The following is a 26,259-nucleotide window of genomic DNA, read 5'->3' as shown; positions in this document are numbered from 1 at the left end:
TACATCATCGCAGCCCACAGGTCTGAGATGCTGCATCACCACCACCAACATATTGCCCTGATACCAGTCAGTCCTCAAATGCTTCGGGTGTCCCCTTATCCCACCCTCTGCTCAGCCCTGAAAATCTCCACAGATAGCTCCTGTATTTCTCAAGCCCCTACCTACCTCTTCCTGGAAGTCAAGGCACCTGCTTCCAAATAAATACTCATTTGAAAAGGCTCATCCCCTCAGCACAATGATTTCTTTGTTTCACATTTATTTTATGTGTGTGTTATAGCTGTTTGTTTTTTAAACAGAGTCTCCCTATATAGCCCTGGCTGACCTGAAACTCATCTGTAAAACAGGCTGGCCTTAAAGTCACAAAGATCTGCTTGCTTCTACTTCCCATGTGTTGGGACTAAAGGCAGGAGCATCAGACTGGGTCCCCTAATGTATTTTTCCATCCACACATATGTTGTATGTCAGGTATGTCTTTACTTCCCCGTCATTCCCCGAAAGAATTCCTTAATTCTCATCAGATGTGTGCCCTCCACAGCCCATCCCTCTAGTGTACTCACACATATAAGTCTTAGCCCCAGTGCTGTACCTGAAATGCCAAGCAGCACGATTTCTCCCCTGTGGTTACCCACACCCTTCGTCATAAGTAATTTCACATAGAGCATTCAAGTGAGGACACTATTCATGCATGACACAAACTGTGTGTGCTTGACAACGCTTCCTGACTTGTGTATTCATGTAAGATACAGAAATGAGAAGATGGGTCCTTACTCTAGGGAGCATAAATCCCTAAGACAGAAGACACAGAAAATTACAATTATACAAAATTTGAGAGGGACAAATATCTCAAAAAAGACAGAGAAATGAGAGCTGGGGGAACAGCCCAGAGACAAAGCACTTGCCCATGAGGGTGAGGCTCTGTGTTTGGTCCCCAGCACCGAAGGAGTGTACAGAGAAACCCAGTGGAAAACAGAAAATATGGCTCCATGCTAGAATCATTGAGGAAGATGTTCAACATGCTCAGACCCCATTCACAAATCCTAATTTCATTGTTCTGGAAGGGAATTCAAACGTTGGTCATTTTTAAACCTCCGGAGATGTTATTAGCGGGCAGTTGTGATATTTAGTGTTAACTGTCATCTTGAGAAAACTGAGAATCACCTAGGAGACAAGCCTCCAGGCTCACCTGTGACATCTAAATAAGGGTAACCTACAGGAATGTCTGTGAGGAGGAATGTCGTGGTTAAAGCCTCAACTTCCTCGTGAGGGCCCTCCCTGTGCAGTGTGTCCTGGATTGTGTGGGTGGAGAGATGGCATGAGTGACACCAAGCATATGTCACTCTCTGCTTCCTGAGTGTGGAGAGGACATGACCAGCTGCTTCAGGCTCCTCCCACCTTAACCCTCCCACCATGGCGGACTTGATCCATGAACCTGAATAAACCTTAAGTTGCTTTTCTTGACCTATTATTATGTCAGTGGGAAAGGAAACTGTGACAAGGCTCCCGATGGAGGCAGCCCCTACAGTAGGTAGATGCTAGGCCATGGCTTTTGGGCATGATGTGCACGTGTGAGCTGTTCTTTGAGGTGCAAAACAGAAAGGTCCTCAGGAAGAAACTGTTGACAAATAGCTACGTTTTAAAGACTGATATTACCAAGTGTTATGAGCAAGGGAATGGTTACCACACTCATGGCTGTGAGATTAGGCGCTGCTGTACATTCAATAACTAAGTTGTCTCTCCAGTCCCTGTCTCAGTTTAAAGATTAAATATGTACCTAATTAAATCTACCGCATACAAAACATCAATACCCGCATTCTATTGCTATGTGATAAATTATCATCTTTAGATCAGAGTTTTCTGCCATTGTTTAGAGCCTGGGTGAGCCTGAACTCCTTGTCACCCAGCCTCCACCTCTGGAACAGCTAGGATCACAGGCCTGTGCACCTCAGCACCTTATTTTAGGTGGGGATTGAACTCAGAGTCCCTGGCATGTGAAGCCCTGAGCCGCTGCCCACTGAGCTACACAGCCAGCACTATAGGACCATGTGCAGCTGCTTCAATAACACTTGTTACTTCTCCGGTTCAGTTCCCTGAAGTGACAGGTTGAGGGTGACTTTGCCCTGATGACGGGTGGAGACCCATCTAAGGTCTTGCTTGGCCTATGGTCTCCCCCATTTAAGCAAAGGAAAACTCCTTCCCACGTCTCTAATATCCCATTTCCCCACAACACAAGCAAGTGAAAACGCCCTGTTTTTGAACTGCCTGTTTCATTAGATTATATCCTCATAGAAGATTTCTTCTTGATTAATCAAAACCAACTGATTTATAATGATAAATACACCTTCCAAATCCCGATTACCACAAGATAATATAATCATGGACAGAAGGTGGTATCTGAATAGCATTCTAGTTTCTGAGCAGAGGGACCAGCTGAGGGCTCTGTGTAGCACCTCATGACATTCCTGCTTTATAGTTCTCACAGAGTCCTGAGCTGAAAAAAACAAACAAACAAACAAACAAAAAAAAAAAAAAACAAAAAAAAAAAAACAAAAAAAAAAAACGGGGCAAAGGATTCAAACACATGAGCATGATGAAATATGAGACAGGAGACTGCTGCCCTGTCCTGTTGTCATGCCACAGTTCCACAAAGCTGGGTGTAGTGGTATGCATCTGTGGTCCCAGATTTGAGAGGCTGATGCAGGAGGATTATCACAAGTACCAGGCCATCCTGATCTACATAGTGGAATCCAAGCTAGTGGCAAGATGTTGTCTCAAAGAAAACAAAGAAAAACAAACAAAATAACCTGCACACTTAAAAAGCATAAAGTTTGTATACATACAAGTACATGTTTGTATATACAAATGCATGCATGTACATATAAGTGTGGGATAAACATATAATTGCATGTGTGTATATACAAGTGCATGAGACATAAAGTGTCAGCAAATTTGGCTGCATACTTTCATCTTTCTTTAGTAAATATTTTAAGTAAAATTTTACAATCTTTAAAAATCAAAATATGATTAAATGATTTCTCTTTCTTTTCCTTCCTCCAATCCTTCTCTATATGACAGCCTCCCCATCAGCTCCCTTTCAAACTCATGGGCTGTTTTAAATGAAATTTATTTTTAATTGATATAAAGGCATAAAACTGTACAGATTAACGAAGTACAATATGATGTTTTGATACATTGTACAACATTCAAATACAATTAAACATATAGGCAGCTCAGTCTGTAACGCACCTCCATGGAAGCATGGAGGACCTGAGTTAAGATCCCCAGCACCCACACAAAAGCCACGCATGGCACCTGTATCCCCAGCTGGTGGGAGGGGGAGGCTGGAGACAGGCAGATCTGAAGGACCCGCTGCTCAGACTCTGACTGGAACAGTGATCTCTGGGCTCAGTGAGAGACCCTGTCTCAGAACCACAGTGGAGGAGCTGGAGAGCCGGCTCCAGGCTGAAAAGCACTCATTACGTGCAGACGACCCAGGTTGACTCCCAAGCCCTACAGTGTGGCTCATAACCATCTACCACTCCAGTTTCAGGAATCCGATGCCCACTTCTGACCTCTGCAAGCATTGGGCATGCATGTGATACACACGCACACATGCAGGGGAAACACACATGCACATACAAATAAAAATAAATGTTAAAAAAAATATTAAGATGGAGAAAGACACCCAGGTCAATCTCTGGTCTCTACGCATACATATACAGATAAGTTCACATACACACACACACCCCACACACGTATATACACCATACACACACCTGTGTATACATATACACACATGTGTACACACGGACACACCGTACACACACACAAACACACAAGCACACTATGCCCACACTCACCCACACACACATCATTTACACAGACATACCCACAGACACATGTACCAGCTCAACATACATACACACTTACACACAGACATACACACATACAAAGACAGACACACAGACAAACACACACACACACAATGCAGAAAGAGAGGAAACAAGGATCATGGCACTGCCAGCAACATTTACAGTAACCCCTAAAAAGTTAAAGACGTGAGAGGTTGAAGGCATCCTGGAGGCTAGGAATACAGTGGCAGCGGGCTTACTTAGCAAGCCCAAGGCTTAGGATTGATCCCCATTACCCCAACAAAAACAGAGGAGCCCATTGATAGCCAAGTGAGCACAGCTTGCCATAAGAATAAGGACCTGAATCTGTTCTAACAACAAGAACAACCTGAGCATTGCGGTTGTACTACTACACTATTAGGAGAAGCAAACAGTTAAATTCCTGTGTCTCACTGACCAGTCAGGCTAGGGGGATTGGTGAGTTCCAAGGTCAAAGGGAGATTGGTCTCAATAAAAAAGAAAGAGAAATAGAAGGAAGAAAGAAGGGAGGAAGGAAGGGAGGAGGAAGGGAAGGGAGGAAGAAGGTTAGGAAGAAAGGAGGGACAGGAGGTCTCTGTGAGTACAAACCCAGCCTGATCTATGGAGAGTTCCAAACCAGCTAGCACTACATTGTAAGATACTCTCTCAAAAAGAAACAGAAAGGGATAGAGAGCACAGGATCAGTGGTTAAGAGCTCTGGCTGCTCTTGCAGAGCCCCTGAGTTCAGTGTTCCCAACACCACATGGAGGTTCACAATCGTCTGTAACTCCAGTTCCAGGGAATCTGATGCCCTCTTCTGAACTCCGCAGGCACCAAGCACGCACACGGTACGCAGATGTACATGCAGGCAGAACGTACATACGCATATTCATAAATAAATTCTCTTTCTAAAGCCTCCAGATTAGCTTGGGGAACTCAGAGAGAACGTACAGACAGGCAAATGCGCTTGGCCTGAGACGGTGAGTGCTGGACCGAGAGATGAGTAAGCACAGTCCTTTAGAACTTCCTCAAGTTTCCCAGACAGCTGTGCGGCCCTGCTCGCTAGAAGCTGACCAGACAGTCAGACATCCCAACAAACAAAGTGCTGAGCTAAGCAAGCTGCCTTGTGTACTGGGACAGGTGGAGCGGGAGACATCCTGCAGTCTCCCTTTGACCAGACCTTTATAGGGAGCATCCCAGGCCAAAGTGCAGACAGGAGCACAGAGACAGCACCACTTCCACCCTCTGCATGACTTACTTGCAGTCACGTTGATTAATTGCAGATTGCTGAGCCCAATCACCTGTGCTGGATTCCTGCTCCTGAGTCCCCAGCTCTGGGAAACCTCTGGCAAGTTCAGTATATCTCTGCTCCTTAGATTTATATATATATATATAAATCAGGAAACATAGCAGTTTATACTTAAGGTGAATGGTGTCAAAAAACAAGAAGTTAATGATTGTGCAAACGCTTAGAAGATAGTTGGTAGATAATAAATGTTACCTATCAACAATGCAGGTGGCATTTCTACCCAGAAAAGAAACACCTTTTGAAAGACTCAACTCATTCCTTTGTTACGTATTTCCTTTTTGTTAAGCTAAAAAACTCCTAAGAAACCACCTTTGAAAGGAAGACTTTATTGAAGGGGAGGGTGCATGCCAACCACTACACATGGAGGGCAGAAAGCAACTTTGGTTTTTCCCTCTCATGTTTGCATAGTCCTAACATCAAAACCAGGCTGCCAGGCTTGTGTGGCAGGCATGTTAACCCACTAAGCCACCTTGCCAGCCCTGTAGAGACTATTTGGTGTGTCTCTATATCCCCAGAACTTAGCCTATGTGCATACCCACAACAGGCCCTGATGTTAACTCTTCTTCCAGGTGGCAAGGAAGGGACCCCCCCAATATCTGTCTAATAACCTCTTTATTGCAGTGATACACTCCTATCTTGCGATTCTTGAGCTTCCTTTGCCTTTGTCCCTGGTCTCGCTACCACGCACCAGGGAAACTCGCTGACTAGCTGTATGCTCTGCTTCCTTCCCTGGACCGTTTCTTGCTCTCCATAATTGCTGCCAAATAAATAGAAGATTTAAAAAATAATTTGTTTGATTTATTTTTTATTAATCATTCATTTACATCTTAAATGATATCCCCCTTGCCGGTTTTTTAAAAACACCTTCTGCATCTGAGCTGGAGAGATGGATGGCTCAGCAGGAAGAGCACTGGCTGCGTTTGCAGAGGCCTGGGTTCAGTTCCCAGCACTCATATGATAACACATATCTGCCTGAAGCTCCGTTCCCATGGGATCCCGTGCCCACTTCTAAACCCTGCAGGCACCTGCACGCATGTGATACACAAACTCACACACAGACATATTAAAAGAAAACTCAGTCAATGGAGACCGAAGAGACGCTAGACTTGTGGATCTCTGGCCCCACACACATTCAGGAGGTATAACCAGCTCCACAGCCAGACTGTGGAGCTTTGGGCCTGAGGAAATCCTGCACACATACTTGGGTTATTGGGTTATTGGGTGACGCCATGCTGTGGTATTCTGGGGTTGAGAAATGGCTGGGGAGAGGAAAGGAGTGCAGTGAGCAGGGTGGGGGCAGCCTTCCGTGAAATGTTCCTTTGTAAACGTCAAGGTTCCTTTTGCCCTGCTACTACACACTCTCCTTTTCTCCCCAAGACTAGAAATGGAACCTAGAGCCTGACAACCTGGGAGAAACAAAAGAACAAAGTGCTAGACTTTAAAGATAGCGCAGAAAAGGTCAAAGACACGTTCCTCTGTGTATAACATGCCCTCTGGCCCGAGCCTCTACCCAGAGGCTGGAACATGACCTCGGTCTCTCTAAGAAGATGGATTACTGGGAGATCATTAACTAACTGCCCGGCAACAGAAGAAAACTCAGACCTCTCAGCGAGTCCTTCCACTCATTTCCCCCAAGCTATCACTGAGAAGATAGGTCGGGCTACACTCTCAGCTCTGGAGTTCAGGAGCTCTTGGCTGTGAAAAAGGCAGCAGAAGGAAGTCACAGAACAGAACTGGATGCTGGAGAGAAAGTTCACAAATGGCAGCCTGGGCATGACTTGTTAAAAGGTCAAAGTCTGATGAAGCAAACCAGACTCCCTTCACAGTCTGGGCTACATGTGATGAAAGCTTTGTCTCACAGCTGCATCCCAGAAGGAACTCAGAGTTCTCCATACTTGCAGCTACAGCAAACAAGATCAAGAAGACCAATAAATACAAAATGTTAGGCACCCAGTAATATTCAGGCATAATTATAATCGATGAAATTGGCTTTCTTATATATAGGTCTCAAACTGGTAAGCCTACATGATATGTGATCAAAATACTTGGATACTGTGATGGTTTTCAAGCATATACAAACCATTACAGATACTGACAGAGGAATTTAAATAGATTTACAAGTTCTGCATGGTGGCTCACAAAATAAAGGCAACTGCCACCAGGCCTGGCCTGAGTTTGAGTCCTGGGACTCACATGGTAAAGGGAAAGAATCAACTCTGGAAGGTTGTCTATCCTCTCATCTCTACATATAAGTAAAGAAATGTAATTAAAAATTACATTCATAATAAAAAATTACAAATGTATTATTAGATACATTTATTCCTAGGAAACTATTTTTAGGGTACCCACATTTATCTGGGTATGGTGTATTTGTAAAATGAATCAGATGGAAACCCTCATATACTTCATACTTTATTATGTTAATTTCCTTATGCTAATTTTATACGGGATGAGGAAGAATACAATACTGACAGGAACTTGAGGAGACCACATGCCCAATAGAGTCTTTCCTAGGTAATTCCATCCATTAGCCCTATTTGGTTCACAGCAGAAGGGTGGGAGTAGAAACAGACAGAAACAGAAAATGTATTGTTCCTCACTGATAAGAAGAGCCGCACACCTTCCTTACCCTACACAGAACGCTTAAGCTCTACTCCTTAGCTGACTACTTCACTCGTATTGTGATGCCTAAAGAAACTCCATTTTATGACAGACATCCATCTTGGTACCCACTAGCCATTTGTCTCTGACCCCAGCCCCTGGCAGACATGTTCCCAGTGACCCTGACTCTGTGATCCTCACCCAAAAACCTAGGGCCGTGATTATCTACTTTTCATGATGTGACTAAATTATTTTTTGGCTTTTGTAACTTGCTTATGCAGATACCCAAAGATTGTTTTGAGTTGCATTAACCACTTAAATTGGCAGGACAGACCAGTGTCTGTTTGCTTGTGTAGCTATTAAAGGTCTTCTTGTGGTTGTCCCCTTTTAAAATCCTTCCCTCAACCCCTTTCTCATGGCAATCTCAAATTTGGTAGATTGTTCATCCTGCTAACAACTAATCAATAAATCTTTAACAATAATTGCATTGAACCTATGGCCTTTTCCCAGGAGTCACAGAGAGGAAAGGCCATCTGACTCTAGGACAGAGACAGAAAACAGAACTGCTCGAGAGAGGACACCGTGCGATTTAAATAACTAAACGATAAACTGTCTGTGCTTTCAGATTTATAAGCGTATTGCATACGGTTAAAGATCTGTGAAACAAAATCCATAAAGAAAATAAACTCAACAAGATGCCAACATTTTCTGAGTTCCTGTAGATATGTCTGGTTTTTATAGTTTTCTGTTTAATGGGTCTCTAGGTTACAGATATTTATATTATTCTACAACTTAATGAAACTAAGGAAAAAATTAAGCTTTTTGGGTTGTCCGACTCCATTTGCAGACACAAACAAACCATTAAAATCTCTCTATAACAGTCACGTGCCTTTAGTCCGAGGAAGGCAGATCTCTGGGAGTTCAAGGCCAGGCTGCTCTACAGAATGAGTTCCAGGACAGCCAGGGCTACACAGAGAAGCCTTCTCTTGAAAAACAAAACATAACAACCCACAAATCTCTCTTTTAATAACTCCAGGCATGCCTATTTAAAATAATCTAAGCTGGACTTGTTAAAAGTTAGAATTGCTTCAAAGAACGAGCTAGGCAGGTTCATTGGATCACCTAAGCACTCCCTCACTAGTTAGCCCTAATTGCAATAGGCCTCAGAGTGTTCTGGAAAATCTAGGGTATACAGCCTAAATACTGAAAATAAGGAAGGGCTCCACCTATGCAACAAGTGGGGAAAGTCTCCAGATCTATCTAAAGTCCCCTTAGGAAACATTTCATACAATAAGTGGTAAGCTTCTTTGTTACTGCTATTTCTCATGTTATTTAATTATTTAATCGAAACAAATGTATATATAAGATGGCTGAATGTAATCACAAATGTCTAGCTCCTTGGCTTGTTCTCTCCTTCTTTCTTGGTTCTTATTTACAAAACAATGTTATACTCAAGGCCATGGATATTCAAAGTTCTTGCTGGAATGTAAACTTTCTCTCAGAATATGTAAGACCATTGGAGGTAGGGAGAGGGACACGTAAAATTCCAAGCAAAAAAAGTTAACCTAAAACTTGTAACAAAAAGATTAATAGTTTAAAAAAAACCTATACACAGGCAAACTTAATATGCTATTGCATGTTTATAGGAAACTTAAAATCAACTCTTGTATCTCCTTTTGAGACTAAGGAGACAACAGGTTTCTGAGATGTTTAGATTAGGATGAATTTTTATATGATGATTTTTATCCTAAAATTTTTAGATAAAAACAACATGTATTTAATAGTTAAAATACATTGATAAATAAAGTCTACTTAGGTTAATAGTAACTGACTTGCTGGGCAGTGATGACGCACGCCTTTAATTCCAGCACTTGGGAGGCAGAGGCAGGCGGATTTCTGAGTTCGAGGCCAGCCTGGTCTACAGAGTGAGTTCCAGGACAGCCAGGGCTACTCAGAGAAACCCTGTCTCAGGGAAAAAAAAAAAAAAAAAAACAGTAACTGACTTGATGATATATGTCTGACGTCATGGTCTTTGCTAACTTCACTAAGCTTTAGCTTTTTGGATAAAATGAGTCATACAAGACACTGTAGTGTTCTATAATGGTGTATTAGGAAAGGGTGAGAAAAACAAGGCTCCCAATCCCTCTGTGGACTGCATTTATGATTTTATAAAATTCCCAGTCTCTCTATGGGCTCAATGATTTAAAGTTTTATTTTGATACTAAGAGAGCTTCAGTTCAAAAATTATATTTTTAAGGCTAAAACTTAACAGGAATAAAACTGTAGAATCCTAATTCTGTAAAAGCTGCTAGCGTGACAGCCATATGGCTGGACCCAATCCCCTCCAGACATGCTGGTGAGCTCTGCCCTACAGAGAAAAAAAGCCCAAGCTCAAGACTTGAAAAACCACCAATTCCTTAGCTTACCCCAATCTCAGGATGTGAAATCCCACCAATCCCCACCCTTGAAAACTTTGCCCACCACCACCAAGAAACGCTAATATAAGCCTGCTTGCTTCCCACCAGAGGCAGCCAATGTGTCCCCAGTTGGGGTTTTGATCAATAAATAAAGATGCCAGCAGCCAGTAGCTGGGCAAAGGGAGACGGGCAGGACCCTTAGAGTTGTGCAGGCTAGGACACAGGGAGGAGGAGGATCGTCATGATACAGTGGGAGACAGAGATTTAGAGCTACAGGAGAGAGAGCCAATGGGCCATGTAAGAATTTGAATAAGTGGCCACTGGCCACTTCCCCATTGGGCCTGCCATAGCAGGAGGAGAATTAGAACTGCCCAGGCATTGAGCTAGGCAGTATATGAAATACAAGCTAATGTGTGTGTGTAACTTTCATGCACAGGTCCAGGGAGCTGCTGGGCAGGTGGCTGGAGGATCCCAACCCGCCAGGAGCAGCTAAAAGCTCGATCTACGTTTACCTTCCTCAGAGACAGTTCTATCTTTAGGGAACCTTTTCTTCCCTCCTCCTCCATCTCCTCCTCCATTTTCAGGTGTAAGCAATGAAGCCCAGGGCCTTTCGCATTCTAGGCTAGTGCTTTAACAGTGAGCTACATGCCCCTAAGGGATCTTACTGGTTTCCACTGAAGACAACATCTGGGCCAGGCTCCAAAACAAGTTCTGCCTTTCCAAGCTCTTGCTTGCCTTGGGCTGAGGATGCAGCTCAGTACCAGAGCGCTTGCCTGGTACCTGAGAAACCCCACGTGCATTCTGAGCACCATATGTGTGCACATATGTACACACATAGAGACACACACACACAGGCACACGCACATGCACACACACACACACACACACAACTAAGATATTCATTACACATACCCTTACTAAAACAATAGTCACTTCAATACCCACTTCAAAATCCTTTCTCTTCCCCTCTATCAGTGGGGAATCTGAAACTCTCAGAGTGTCCTATGATACCAAAAGTAAAAGGCTCCATAGCTGACCTCATGAGACTATCTCAGTCACAAAGCTAGTGTGATCCCCCACTCTCAGCACTCCTTAGCTGACACTGTGTCGAGGGCTGCAGCATGCCCAGATTCCCTCGGGAAAGCAAACACAAATGGAAGTCCAAAGGTTGGGTGTGGATCTGATGCAGAACTTGTATACACCCCACTATGCCCCACGTGTGGCCAGTCACCACCTGCACCATTCACTGTGGGCTGTTGCTTATCCTGTGCTGTGCAGAGCAGTATTGCTGAGAATGTCAAAGACAGCAGGTATGCCGTCTCACATCTGTAATATCAATACTCAGGAGACTGAAGCAGGAGGATGACAAACTTGAGGTCAGCCTGAGCTGCACAGCAAGACCCTATCTCAAAACAAGCAAATATCAAAAGACTCGGAAGACACCCCTATAATTAATAGTCAAAGAAAAGGAGGACATGTTTATATACCCGTTGGAGAACCTGGACAAGGCTGTGTGAAATGTCTTACAGAAGAGTCTTGTTGGGCTGCAGATACGGCTCAGCAGTTAAGAGCACTGGCTGCTCTTCCAGAGGTCCTGAGTTCAATTCCTAGTAACCACATGGTGACTCACAACCATTTATAGTGGGATCTGATGCCCTTTTCTGGCACACAGGGGCCTCTTGTGTATGTGCAGCTAGAGCACTCAAATACATAAGTAAATAAATCTTTTTTAAAAATATTTTTTTGAATGGCCATCATATAGGCCCTGGACAGACAGACAGACATACAGACAGCAGGAAAAACTGTTTGAGTCCCACATTTAAAGTGATGAACAGGAGTTAATGAAAGGTGGGCAAACACTGAGTGAAGCTGACACTGATGGTCTCCAGTGTCAGCACAATCACTGGCAGATGCCACTGGACAGGATCCTAATGGCAAAAGCATCGAAGAGTCCAGGATGGGCTGAGAAGGGAAGGTGTTGGGACAGTTCAGCAGACCAGTGGCAGAGACGTAAGACACAGTACTGTAGATGGCACTGAACTCTTAAAGATGATTTTGTGTCTTTACTAACACGTGTCTTTCTGACTGTGCGTCTTAGCTTTTAATGACTGAGCCATCTCTCCAGACCTGCTGGACCTTTTTGAAAAAGCCAAGTTCTCAACTTGACTGTCAGGAAACTATTGTAAGACCTTCAAAGCTTTATCGAGAGGGCTGGAGAGATGACTCCATGGTCACAGCACTTGTTGCTCTTGCAGAGAACCTGAGTTTATTACCTGACATGAAGCCTCTAACTACAGTTCCAGGGGACCCAACACCTCCCTGCCTCCTGGGGCACCTGCACTCACCTACACAGGAATATACGAATACACACAACTAAAAGTTAAAATAAACCTACTCTGTCTCTCCCAGTACTCTTTCCCTCCATCCTCTTCCTCTGACCTCTACAAGTGTGCCATGACACTCATGTACCCATATAAACGCACGCATATGCACACACACACAATTTAATTAATTTTTAAAATGTGGTAGAAATATAAAACTAAGAGATTATTTTAAAAAAATATGGAGCTGGAGAGATGGCTCAGCAGTCCAGAACCTGCTCTCCCAGAGGACCCAGGTTCAGCTTCCAGCACCCACATGGCTGTTCACAGCCATCTGTAATGTAACTCCAGTCCCAGGGAATCCAAGATTCACTTCTGGCCTCTGAGGACACTTTGCATACACAGTTTACAGAGATACAAGCAGGCAAAATACCTGTACATATAATAATGATGATGATGAAAAAAGTTTAAATAGCATTTTTTTTTTTAATCTCCAAACCTGGCAAATGGGATAGCATGAAATAAGACAGCAATGCCCAGGAAAGGAAACCACCAGCAGAGTGAGTAAAAAACTCAGACTGACTGAGTGCTCTCGAACACTGAGTTACCGGTATGCAATCCTACTGTGTTCCCATTGCTTTCCCAGACGCTATGAAAGTCACTCCATCTACACTGGCTGAAAATGTTGGCCTGAATCCCATTTCTACAGTAACAGAACTAAGAAACAGCCATGCCCAAGGAGAAAAAAACAGAGGCATTCGTGTCCGAATGGGTGGGACCTCTAACATTTTGAAGGAAATGGTTGTTCAGCCTCTGTTGGTGTCGTCAGTGCTCTGTCCCTAGCAACTGAAACTGTGTGGAGCATCCTGAAAGTTGATGGTGTGGTAAATACTGCACAATCTGGATAAGGCTGGCCAACTGCTGCCTTTATGGGCTTGTTTGGGAGCTTGCTTCTTCGGAGGTTTTGGACATTGTCTTCCAGTTAGCATTTGTTTGAAACTGTACTGAAACAATTTAATGAAAATATTAAATATTTTGTTTTAAACTCCAAAAGAACTAATAATAAAAACCACGCCTTTCCTAAACAGTTCACTAATGTCCCCATCTCTCCAGATGCCCCAAGGTCATGTCCCCTGGGAAGGTATATTACACAATTCAAGCTGATAAAAGAAATATCAGATTAAACCTCCCTTACACACATAGAGCGCTCTTACAACAGGAAATGAAATTTCATGACTCTTAAATGATACCTCTACCTCCAGCTTCCTCTCAAATTTATTCTTTACTTTATTAGTAAGATAAACATTCCTGTGTTTTTGGTTGAACATGGTGGTGTGTGCCTTTAAGTCCCAATACTTGACAGACAGACAGTTGGATCTCAGTTTAAGTGCTTGTCCGAAAGTTCCAGGCCTGCCAGGGCTATATAATAAGACTTTGTCTCAAAAGCAATCCTGCATTTTATAATCAAGACTTTATTAGCATGGAAATCCTCTCCAATCACTACACAACTCACACTTTTTTAATTTATTTTTTATTGGATATTTTATTTACATTTCAGATGCCATCCCCTTTCCCCATTTCCCCTCCCTAGAAAACCCCTATCCCATGCCCCCTTCTCCTTTTTGCTTTTATACAATTTTTTAATGATAATCAAAGGCTTTATAAGTTTGGTAATGCTCAATATCAATCAGAAGTGTAACCCAATACCCAACCTAGATGTATCAATTATCGTTGACTGGTGGAGACACAACCTTCTTACTTTATAATTGAGCATCAGAATAAGTCACCAAATCAAGATCATCCTCCCCTCTCAAAAACCTTCTGATCCAGGGCTGGAGAGATGACTTATTGGTTAAAAGCACTGGATGCTCTTCCTAAGGACCCAGGTTCAATTCCCAGCACCCACAAGACAGCTCACAACTGTCTGTAGCTCCAGTTCCAGAGGCTCTGACACCTCACACACACAAGCAGGCAGAACACCAATGTACATAAAATAAGAATAAATAATTTTTAAAATTTAAAAAAAAAAAACCTTTTGATCCCAAGCCCCTTAGCATGGCATAAGCCCTTTACAAGCTGATGTCACCCTACATGCTGGCTTTGTCCAGACACCCTGGAGTGCTTGCCCAGTGTTTACACATGAGCATGATCACTTGGTCAGACGGTGGTCCCTGACTAGTTGGGCATATGAGCAGCTCTCCTACTCCAAGCCTAAAGCTCTCACTGCCCAGGACAGGGCTGTGCTGGGTGGACTATGCTTGACATGTTAGTTTGCACCCCTTCTAGGTCATAACCCCCTAAAGTGAAGGGATTGTGGCTTACATTTTCCTCATCTGCACCAACCTGGGACAGCAGGTGGTCCCTGAGCGCTGCCATATGGAAGATGACACACTAGGAGCTTTGGGCCTTTCACTGCATTTGATCCTTACAAATTCCTCACAAGTGAGAAAACTGAGGCTCAGCAAAGGTGAGAAGACTGCCAAGGTCGCACAGCTGAAAGGACCTGAAAGGTGGGGGTGAACGATAGAGTCCAGCTGGCTGTAACCTGGTCAGTGCCTTGGCTCAGGCAGAAGTGTCAGATGGGTCACTGGGCACACTGTTTACCCCACAGGGCAGAGAGCCAATGCACACCTGGCAAAGGAAACCAGCAGCTTAATGCTAGCTTCCTCTGAAGCCAACATGTGGGTTTTACCCCTTCTCCCTGCAGTGTCTCCTCCATATTCATATCCATTCAAATAGTAGCCCCACTATGTCCTACTCATCCCTAGGGGCTTATCTCACCCCTAAGCAAGGCAGCAAGATGTTAGGAAATAAAAGGCCAGAATCTCAGAGGGAAATCCCAGAAAGTGGTTCTTGAGCAACTGCTTTGGAGTGGGAGCCCCTCCCTAGGGCCACTCAGTTGCAGTGGCCCATGTTTTCCTTTCAGGACCTGTCAGGCAACTTTGGGATCAAGATGTTCGCCAATAAGGCTGTCTGACATAACAGGATTAAAAGAAACCCTGACACCTTGTAAACCCCAGGTTGGTGGAAAGATCCATCTCACTCCCACCTCACTGTCTCAGGGCAGCATCTGCCACACACAAGGTCAAAGCCAAGCACTTCAGGGAAGACACCTCTTTTCTGGTGGTGATACTGCCATTAATGAGTAGCTGCTGTTTCAGAAGCTGTACACCTGGTGCTTTAAGCCTTTTTTCTCTGTTACTCCCTGTTCCAGTGTCATGGGTTACACTACCTGAGCATTTAGAGACACAGACTCTTCCTTAGGTTGGCTAGGCCTGTTTATAATCCCAATTCTGACAATCATTAGTTACACTCACGGTGGCTGCACTACTTACAACTTCTCTACATGAAAAACAGTATCAGTAATCTCTCCAGATTCTGATGATTCATTCGATGAGGGTCAAGTGCTTGCCCCTCTGACAGTGTCAGCTATCAGAACTGGCTGGAGTCTCCTCATCATGTTGTAGAGACTAGAACTGAGGTTCTGAGAGCCCATACCAACGGTCCACAGCAAATAAAATAAGTGGGATTAAATCCAAGTGCAATGCACTTGTCTCTAAAGGCCCTCAGCACCCAGCACTGGACTCCCTACCTTCCCTAGGCAGAGCCTTACTTAAGGAGCAATTGCATTTGTCAAAGGCTCACAGCTGACATGGGTTAGAACTCATTCCCGGGTTAGAACTCATTCCCTGGCCCACCCTAGAAACACGGGAATTGGAAGGTCCCACATCAGCACAAGAATATGAGGTCCAGGAAGTTTTCACTTACCCTGCCCCTCTTCGTTTTATTTAAGTGACAGCAGAGTAAATAAGTATTTAAGGAAGTAAAAAGAAGGATGAAGTCACCAAACAGCAATATAAAGCCTTGAAATAGAAGTGTGGGAAAGCCCCAGCTATGCTTCTGGGCACCCAGTGTGGTAGAGCAGGCTTAGTGTGAGAAGATCAGACAAGACCTTGGCACTAGGCCGTCTGTCACAAATCTTTCTCTTTCCCCACCCTGGACAACCAGCCACCTATCATGCTAGCTCAAAGGAGGTAAAGAGATTGTAGTTTCATAGAAAATGCTTTTCAGGGTCCAAACAGCTCTCTATTTCCCCATTAGTTACATTTCCCTGTGCATGCATTTTTATATATTATTAGTTATTGACTTTGTCTGTGTATGTATGTCTGTTTGTTTGTATTTAAGCCACAGTCCATGTAGAGAGGTCAAAGGACAACTTGCAGGAGTCAGTTCTCTTCTTCCTCATGAGTCCCAGGGATCAAATCAGGTCATCAGACTTGGAAGCAAGCACCTTGTTCACTGCATCATCTTGTTGGTCCCCTGCTAAAAAGGGCTAGTGAGATGGCTCCTAAAAGTTGTCCTCTGACCTCCACATTTGCATGATGGCACACACACACACACACACACACACACACACGCACACACACTGTATATGATGTATATGTATAGGACATATGTATATGATATATATGTATATGACATATATTTTATATGTATATGTATATACATATAAAATAAAAAAATAAAATTAAATATTTTTAGACAGTCTCAGAAATTTAATCCCTGGTCAGAACTTTCTATGTAGACCAGGCCGGCCTTGAACTAACAGAGATCTACCTCCCAATTGCTGGAATTAAAGGCATGTGCTGGCCATCATTTCTGGCAAGGCCAGATTCTTATATCCAGAGGACTTGAGGAACAAGCTGAGGGAGCTCCTCGGGCATCACCCTTCTCCTGCTCCCTATTGCAGCCTTTCCTAAGGAGCTTCCCACAGACACTGCACTCTTGAGAGGACAGTCAGAAAGTGTCACTGCCACCCTCCTGCCCCACTCTCATCTGTCCTCTGCTGCACACTCTGATCCCATCTCTGGTTCTGAGGACTCCCGAAGACCTAGCAAAACAGAACTAGAATACCTAGAGAGCTGGCCCCCAGAGCCGAGTTCAAGAAAAGACAAATGAGAGGTTAGGGGCCTGGTTCACACAGATCTGCAAGCATGAGGACCTGAGGTTAGTCCGCAGTATTCATGTAAAGACTAAACAAACAACAAATGAATGAACAGAAGCTCCTGTCTGTAATCTCAGTGCTGGGAAAGCAGAGACAAACAAGAAGCTCCTTGGGGCTGGCTGGCCAGCTAGCTCAGCTGGATCTGTGAGCTCCATGTTATTATGGGACCTTGTCTCAAAAAATAAGATGAAACACAAATAAGGAACACACCACGGTTGACCTATGGCTCCTACATTCAGACTCATACATATACATCGGTACATGACTCCAACACACATGTACACATAAAAATGCACACACACAAAGAAAACAGAAAAGAACAATTATCTCCTGAAGACAAGATTCTTGTTTCATTTCTATTTGAAGATCTGGCACCTGCTTCGTGGTATGGGTAAGACAAATATCAGTGAAACTCTGCCTGTTTGAAACAGGATCTTGTAGCTCAGGCTGGCCTTAAATGAGGATCCTCCTGTCTCAACCTCCTGAGTCCTGGGATTACAGACATACCACACTCAACTCTTTTCTTTCCCACTAAGTTTTACATATTTATTTTTTAATAAACCTGCTAAAGCAGGGCATAGAAATAAAAAAATGACTCCTAATAAGATGTGTACAGCTGTCCACACAGTGGTGATACCTGGAATAGTGTGGTAAATATGACGACGGAGACAAGAAAACTGTAAATGCTACCCCATGTGTAACTCTTTATAAACACAGCTTGCGTCCATGGCTGCTCTCTGTGCTGAACCTGCTTTTATTGCCAGTTTCCAGCTGAACTCACTGGGGAGTGAGATGAGTTTGCTTTTCTTTCTTGGCCAAGACTCAGATCTCAAAAGTCTTATGAGAGGACAGGGTAGGAGCTGCAAGAAGCTCAATGACAGAGCAAATGCTTAACATACTTCAGGCCCTGGGCTCAGTCTCCAGCACCAAAGACAAGAGAGGAAAGGAAGAAAGAGGAAAAGGGAAGTCACTGCGTCCTAGCTCCAGCCCCTAGTAAAACTATTTCTTTAAGATGGGTATGCCTAGGTTGGGCAGTGGTGGCACACACCTTTAATCCCAGCACTGGGGAGGCAGAGGCAGGAGGATCTCTGTGAATTCAAGGTCAGCCTGGTCTACAGAGAGAATTCTAGGACATCCAGGGCTACACAATGAAACCCTGTCTCAAAAAAAAAAAAAAAAAAAAAAAACCAAAGAAAAAATATGATATGCAAATATGAACCACATAGAAACAAAGCACAAGTCCATCCACTTCCTGTTCTGCTGTCCAGTCTTCCATCTGTGGCCGTCAGTCCTCTCCAACCTACTCCCAGACACAGACACAGTGAGATCAAAACAGTCAGTACCCAGTTTCTGAGATTTCAGAGTGTTTGGGAAGGTTTTGGGTACTTCAGCTCCACCTTCCTGGTGCTTCTCACAGCACATGCCCAAGGAGAAAAGAAGTAGACTTCAGTCTGGATTAAGGAAATTTTGAACATCAGCCTCTGGCACCCACAAATTACCAAGAAGTTGCACAAAATTGTAGAAAGAGCTCCTGAATCATTTCCTTTTCACCCCTACTGCCACTGACCCTACCCACACCCTGACCAACAAGCATGCACCCAGACACCCACCTTCATTCTTAAGTGGCTGTGGTTCGGAAAATTTTAGGATGTTGTCTGGGTTCGAATGCTTGTTATGAGAGCTCCCCAGAAAATAGTAACCAAAGAGCACAGTGGCATTCTTAGTGTGTATGAATGCCAGGAGTTTGGTGTCATTTACTGACCTCAATGGGGAAAAAAAAGTATGAAACAGATGCCACGGGGGATGTAAAATGATTTTCTGATGTTTCTTGTACAGGCAGACAATGACCAAGAATTTAAAAAGCAATCACATCCCAGTCTAGAAACTGAGCAGGCCAATCATTGATGATCTGTAGAGGAAGTCCAAGCACAGGAAGGCAAGTCATGTGTGTGTAGCAAGCATCAGGAGTCCAAACACTGGCAGGGAAACTTCCAATCATGGCTTCCTTTCTCAGGGTCAGTGGTCCCACTCACCTCTAGAGACACATCAGCATACAGAAGGGTCTTTTTCAGTTCACTGAGACAGAGCTGTTCAGATAGCCACAAATATTAACAGAACCCAATCTGCCTGTGTTACAAAAGCAACACTCGGGGTGCTGCAGCACTCACCCCGGCCTACACACAACTAACCTAAGAATGGGAACTCGAGAACAGAAACGAACATGAAAAATTCACTTCAGCATATTCCAGACCCAATCATTTCTACAGGATGAGCAACTGTGTTACGGTGGCAAATAAAGTTGGCAGATCAGCTGACGTGGAAACAGGTGTCCCTCTACTTCTGGATCCCCTAAAGCAAGAATTTGTAAACACCCCAGAAAATAAGCCACTTAGATAATGTCCTCATCCAAGGAAGGGAGAAAACGCCCTTGTGCCCTGAACTACTCAGGGACAAGAGAGCAGAAAAAAGACACTGTGCTGCCCCTGCTCCTCTGCACTGCTTGTCCAGGGACCCTGGGGACACAGCCTGTGGCTGCCTTGACAGCATCTCTGGCTGCAATGTCACTGTTCGGCACTCTCGGCAGTGCCTATGCTGAGAAGCAGCTAAGCTTCATGTGCAGCTCCACACCTGGGCAGAGGAGGCCAGCAAGACCCTCTGAAAGGAGCTGCTGCTAGACTCAACCACTGAACACCAAGCCCCAGGGAGCGTCCTCTCCCTCCCCCACCTCTTCTACTCACAGATGGTAAGGCCCCGGGAAGCAGCAGAGAAGTGAAACCATAAAGGGGACCGGGCAGGAGAGTATAGCAGGGAGGGGAGAAACAAATGAAGGCTGAGACACACCTGCAGGAGCCCAGACAGAAAAAGCACTAGCTCTCTTGGTGGTTTTACATAGGAATGAGACCTAAATAGCCCAGAACCCACTGCCTTCTCCAGGCCAGCCAACCAGTTAATCAGGTCTCAGACAGCAGCGTTTGAGGGGCCCTTTCAGCTAGCTGCTGCAAGGCAATACCAACAGATCTCAATTTTTACAAATATCCCATAGCTTGTATGAGGCCCATTTTTGGAGAAGTCCCACCTCATCACTCCCCACAGCCTTCCTGCTATCAATAGGTGGTGCTCGAGCACACACGCACACATATACACACACACACACATACACACACACACACACACACACACACACTGGTCTACCATATTGCATCGCACCTGTCCTATCTTAAAGCAATTAAACATAGAATTTTCAAACCACATAGAACTGTTGAGACATTATGGCTCCCAGACAGCCTAACTTCAAGTTCTGGCTAGCGCACACAAACTGTGAGGCGTCTGCAAATGACTCTGTCTTAGTCCCCTCCCCTATAAAATGAGGCTATCCAAATGCCCATCTGCCACTGGGAGGGCCACATGAGATCATGAGGTGCAGACATTGTTCAGCAGGCATGTGCTATGCACGGACCGCTTGTTGACTGTTAATACAGCAATGTGAATCTATGGGCGTCACCCCCGGGCCAGTGAGTAAGGCCAGCAGCAAGCACCACGACCTTTGGGTTTCAGCATCATCCTTCTCAGTGACTTTCCTTTGCCCTACTAGCCACGCCCTTCCTGGATCTGACCCATGGGCACTGTGTTCTCAACAGAACTTTTATATTTACTCTGGACTTCTTATGATTTATAAAGAACATTAAAATTTTTACAGTGTGTATTTTCATCTGCTCACCTTTCCTTATTATCCTTCTCTGGAGTGCCCCCCTCCTTTCCTTATTATCTTTCTCTAGAGTGGCCCCCCCCTCCCTCTCCCTGCTTCTCAAGACTTCCTGGTAAGTTACATGTGATGCCAAGCTAAGAATATCTGGTCATATCCCTGAAAGATCACTCTAAATTATTAAAGCAGTGGTTGAGAAAGCACAAAGCCATGTGCACTGTGAATGAGGCCAGGCCTGCAATTCTCATAAAACCAGAGAGCCTCTGTGCCCATGCTTTTTTGGAGCCTTCTGAAGTAGCAGTATCTCCTGGCTGCCTGGGTAGCCCCATGGGTAGCTAGCCCATAGTTCCTCATCAAACAGAACTGCAAACTCAGTTCAGCACTTCAGTCCCTAGCTACCCCAACCCTCATACTTATTTGATCCACCCCGGACATAGCTCAGAGCCACCTCAGCCCCTTCCCTGCCACCTTCTCTTCTCCTTAGTCACAAAGAGCTGCCACTTCCCAAATGGTTCTCACCCTTCCCTATACTTTATGTCTTCTGATCCTCCTGGCTGAGAGCTGAGTCTCTGAAATGGACTCGCTGTAGAACACAGGTACAGCAAATGTCTAGAAAAACAGAACAGGTTACTTCCTACTTAAAGCCCTCCAACTCATAAGAGTCCAAACTCCTCTATGGTGTCGGAATCGGGAATAAAAATTTCCATAGTCTGGCAAGATCCCATCTAAGAGGTCCAGAATGAGACCTGTCCAAAAATATCATCCCGTCTGCCTAAAAGGTGCCCCAACGAGCAGTACACAGGCACAATCTGAGGGTGAACCCCAGCACTCAGAAAGACATGCACACTTCACAGAACAACAACACTGATAGTCAAGCACTGGGTCCAGAGTTCATCTTTAATCTCATTTTTTAGAAGTCACAGCTAAGGCCTAAAGAGACAAATCTACTCATTCAAAGTCAGAACACAGTCGGGCCAGATCCTGGCCACAGCTCCTATACCACCTGCTACCAGCCTGAGTGACTCCTGTGGACATCTGTCTGGGATTCCCAAGAGCTTTCCCTTTGGCTGGACAGTGATTGGGACTCCTATCCCTTCCCATCCCCCGCCCCCAAGCCCGCAGAATGAGCTGGCATAGAAAGAGCAGAACAGGAAGAAGTGAGCTTTGGCACTCCTTCAGGGGCAGTTTCAGGGGACAGACTCAGGGTTTTTGACTACAGAAAAAAATAGGCCTATTGTCTCTGTGGGTGGGGCCAAACCATAGCAGGAGTTAAGAAAACAGTTTCTTTGTGCCCAGAGCTGAGTGAGGACTTAGCCGTGAACTATAAGGGTGGAGGTAGGTGGAAGGGAGAAAAGACTGAGTTCATTAAGATCAGAGCCATCACAACAGGCCCCACTCATCTGACCCACCCCCACTACTGGGGTTTTTGATTTGGGTTTATTTCCTCCTCACATAGTGCCCCATACGGCTTTGTGAGTCTCTCAGGATCGGGAATGGGAAAAGAAGGTGTGGTTTCCTGGAGGACAGAGGAGTCAATGAAGCATCAAGGAACTCATGGCTCCATTATGAGGCGTTTAGAGAAAGCTGCTTTAACACTGCCTCACAAGCCAGTGTAAAACCCAAATGAAAAGGACCTCACCAATCCGTGGAGAACTGCAGACGCACCCCAAATCACTCACGAGAAACACAACTTGATGCAAATTGCAAGAGGTTTACTGGCTAGCCAGGGCTGTCTTTCCTTCAAGCCCGCGCAGGGGCAGCGGAATTCAGCAGCAGAACAAAAGAAGTTTACAGCTTTTAAGGGGGCATCTACAAACCAGGTGGGGGTGGAGTTAGGGAAGAGGGAAGGCTGAGAGTGGAGTTAGGGAAGGGGGAAGGAGGGAGAACAGGTCACTAGGTCATGGATACATTTGATCTCAAATTCCTAAGATGCATGGTGTGTCACTTTATAATTGGCTATTTCGAAGTAGTTTCACACTATATATCATGAGCTCCAGTTCAAGGGGGTCAGGCTTATCTCAAACTTTTAGCATCCTGGCACCAACTGTCTCAGGGCTGTTAGTTCAAAGCCTGGCCAAGCTAATCTCGGGCCCATAGCATCCTGACACCATGAATCTTAAGGTTTGTTTAGTTAGGGCCATCTGTTCAAATGGTCAGCTAATTTTCTGGGACTGAGGCAACACAGTGTTTGACTTACAGGTTTTTATGTCTTTGCTTTTAAGAGTAGGGTTTAGGGGATCAACTTATGATTTTTCTATCTTTCACCAGGAAAGGAAAACAAAGAACCAAACCCAGAGCTGCAAACCCATCCCTCACCAAAAGTGTGAGGCACTTGTCTGCAGGCTGGGGCCTGCCCAACTTAACAATGCAAGAGTCAGGCTGAACCCCAAATGAGGATTTCAGAATTTTATTCCATGCCACCAAGTCCAGGACCAGAAGTCACTGGATACTGATTCCAGGTTGCCATGTCAGTTCATCTGACAAAAATAAATAAATAAAACACTGAGCGCTCTCTTCCATGACATTCATGGTATGGACTATTTACACTGACCAGATCTCTCATTTATGCTAAGGACAAAGGCCTCCCCTCCCTGCCTTTACTCAAGTCACCTATCTGCCATCGTCTTCCTCTACTCCTTTGGACCCATGCCTATGCTCCAAAGATGGTTCTCAGAGGCCTGGAAGACGTCCCTGAGGTGCACCGAACACATCCCTACGATTTCATGGAAACTGACTATGAAACAAGAGGAGGAAACAGCTATTCTCACATGCTCCTTTGTACCTGTGACCTCAACCTACTTGCTGTCCAACTGTTTGGCTCTTTCCTTCCATCCTTTTCTCAAGGCCAATCTGTAAACTCTTGGAGCTCAAGACTGCAGGCACTTATTCCTCAATTCTTACAGTTCTGGAGATCACAGTTCAAAAAGTCTCTGCGTCAAAACCAAGGCATCAACAGGATAAAAAATCCTTTTGGAGGTTGAGAGCTGAATGTAACTCTGCCTGATATAGCTTCTGGAAGTTTCTGCTCCAGGGCCCTCTTAATTTATCTGGACCACTCAGATATGCTGAGATCTCTAGCCCACGATCCTGACATTCATTGCACCTGCAGTGTCTTTCAGGCAGATAAAGTGTTCCCAGGCTCCAGTGGGATGCGGACACTGGGCAGTCACTATCTGACTTAACACAAGTACCCTTTCTAAACTTCACCAGGGGCATAAATTCACCCTGCTTTCCTTTTCTGCCTTTCATTTGTCTGTTTGGTAGAGACGCAGGACAGACTTTGAGGTAAGACACTATAGCTCTGGCAAATCTTAAGTCTGTCATCTCTAACACAAGAATAAGAAAATGACAGTAAGAGAGTGGAGCCATGCAGACGCCATGCCTGGGTTGGTCTCCGTAAGCATCTTTGCAGTCCTGTTCTCTCACCATCCGGTTCTCTCTCCCAGGTCTTTTCCTTTGTCTTAAATGACAAGCCTCCGTCTAACCTGCCACATAGCAAAGACCAGCGTGCTGCCTTCTATTGTGATTCTGCTTCAGCATTTCACAAGGGAGTCTGCAATCATCTCAGGGTACCCACTGGGTTTATATGGGGAGATCCAGCTTTAAGAAGTCTTTTTATGTTCAAGTAAAACATATGCTCCCTCGGCTCACACATACTAGCCCCAAATCTGTTCATTTACTTATTGGAGCCTTCTTCAGTCCTTCTCTTTACACCTTATAAATGAGGACAGTACAAAGATAAAAATAGTGACTCTGACCTTTTAATAAGGAATTATCTTAGCCAGATGAATGGTCTTCACAAGGCATTCCCTGAAATCTGTATCCAGGCTTGACAAATATAGAATTTCAGGGTTCATGCCTAGACCTTCAGGAGATTGTAACTGTTTCCTCATCCCTCACGATCTCCTTTTGAGCAAAGGTATTTTCCTAGAACTACCTAGTGAGACCTGGAATGTCTACCTCCCTGGACCATTTCATCTCCAGCTGCCCTGCCAGGACACTGCTGCAAGAAACCATCCTAACCTAGATACCCAGGCTTTACCTTTGCCTGCTCCCATGATCACAACCCTCACACTCAGCACTCACTACATGCACTCACTATCAAAGGCTCTACATGAAGCTGTTGTCCTCTCAAAAGAGTCTGTAATCATGCCCGTTTCTGCAACCTAAAAAAAGTCAAGGACAAGGCACTAAGCAATATGCCCAATACAGACCAACTCCATAATTTAACTTCATCTTCACTCAATCTGGGAAGAAGGTATCTTAAAGTTTTCTGGGATCTCCCAAACAAAATCCACCTTCCAGAATGATTTTTGACCACCCCCTCTACTTTCAGATTGGACACAGCCAACATAAGGTGTTTACTGTCTCAATATTCACATAGGCGCCCACTTCCTAACACCTCGCACAATTTCAAGGCACTTCCTTAACCTACTGTTTATGAATCATTACTTTTTTTTTTTTTAGGAAAATGCAGGACCAGATTCTCTGACCACATAAGAAGTCACAAGTTGACAGACTTGTGAACTATTTGCACTGCCTTTCTCAGACCATAAATGGCTTGCACCAAGAAGAAACGCAATGAGGAAGTAGAAAACCCAGGAGAGTTCCTGGAACAATCATAGAGAGGAGGAGACTCCAATCCAGTGCTTGTGGCCTTGAACCAAGGCACCCCACCCATCCCTTGCCCTCTGGGCACCGGATTTCCTTCTCACTTGTCCCTATGTCCCACTTTAACAGACATGAGGAGTAGAGGAGTCAGAAAGGATTCCTGAGAGAGCTGACTCACTGTGGACACACATCTTGGGCCAGTTGCTACCCAGGGCACAGGATTTAAGGACAATTAAGGAGTTATACTTCCTAGAAATTATGCTGTCATGTTGTCTAAGCAAAGGTGGGCCCTCTGGCCCTTAGGAACTTACACCTCTCCCTTCTCCCTAGGTTGGGTTACATTCTCCTTTCAGTAGGTCATTTGTTTAATAAGTCATATTCAAGGAAAGAGAAAAATCTCAGTTGGATGGATTCCTTAAAGTCCCA

At 44.6% G+C, this 26,259-nt stretch overlaps 1 long non-coding RNA gene across 3 annotated transcripts in view; it reads right to left on the bottom strand.

Moving 5' to 3' along the window:
* LOC143441476 (uncharacterized) overlaps positions 1-26,259 on the bottom strand; it is a 171,758-nt gene that overhangs the window by 121,538 nt on the left and 23,961 nt on the right. The window lies entirely within an intron of this gene.

The sequence above is a fragment of the Arvicanthis niloticus genome, chromosome 1 (assembly GCF_011762505.2).
Source record: "Arvicanthis niloticus isolate mArvNil1 chromosome 1, mArvNil1.pat.X, whole genome shotgun sequence".
Taxonomy (NCBI): Eukaryota; Metazoa; Chordata; class Mammalia; order Rodentia; family Muridae; genus Arvicanthis; species Arvicanthis niloticus.
This window is presented reverse-complemented; position numbering and strand designations above follow the sequence as displayed.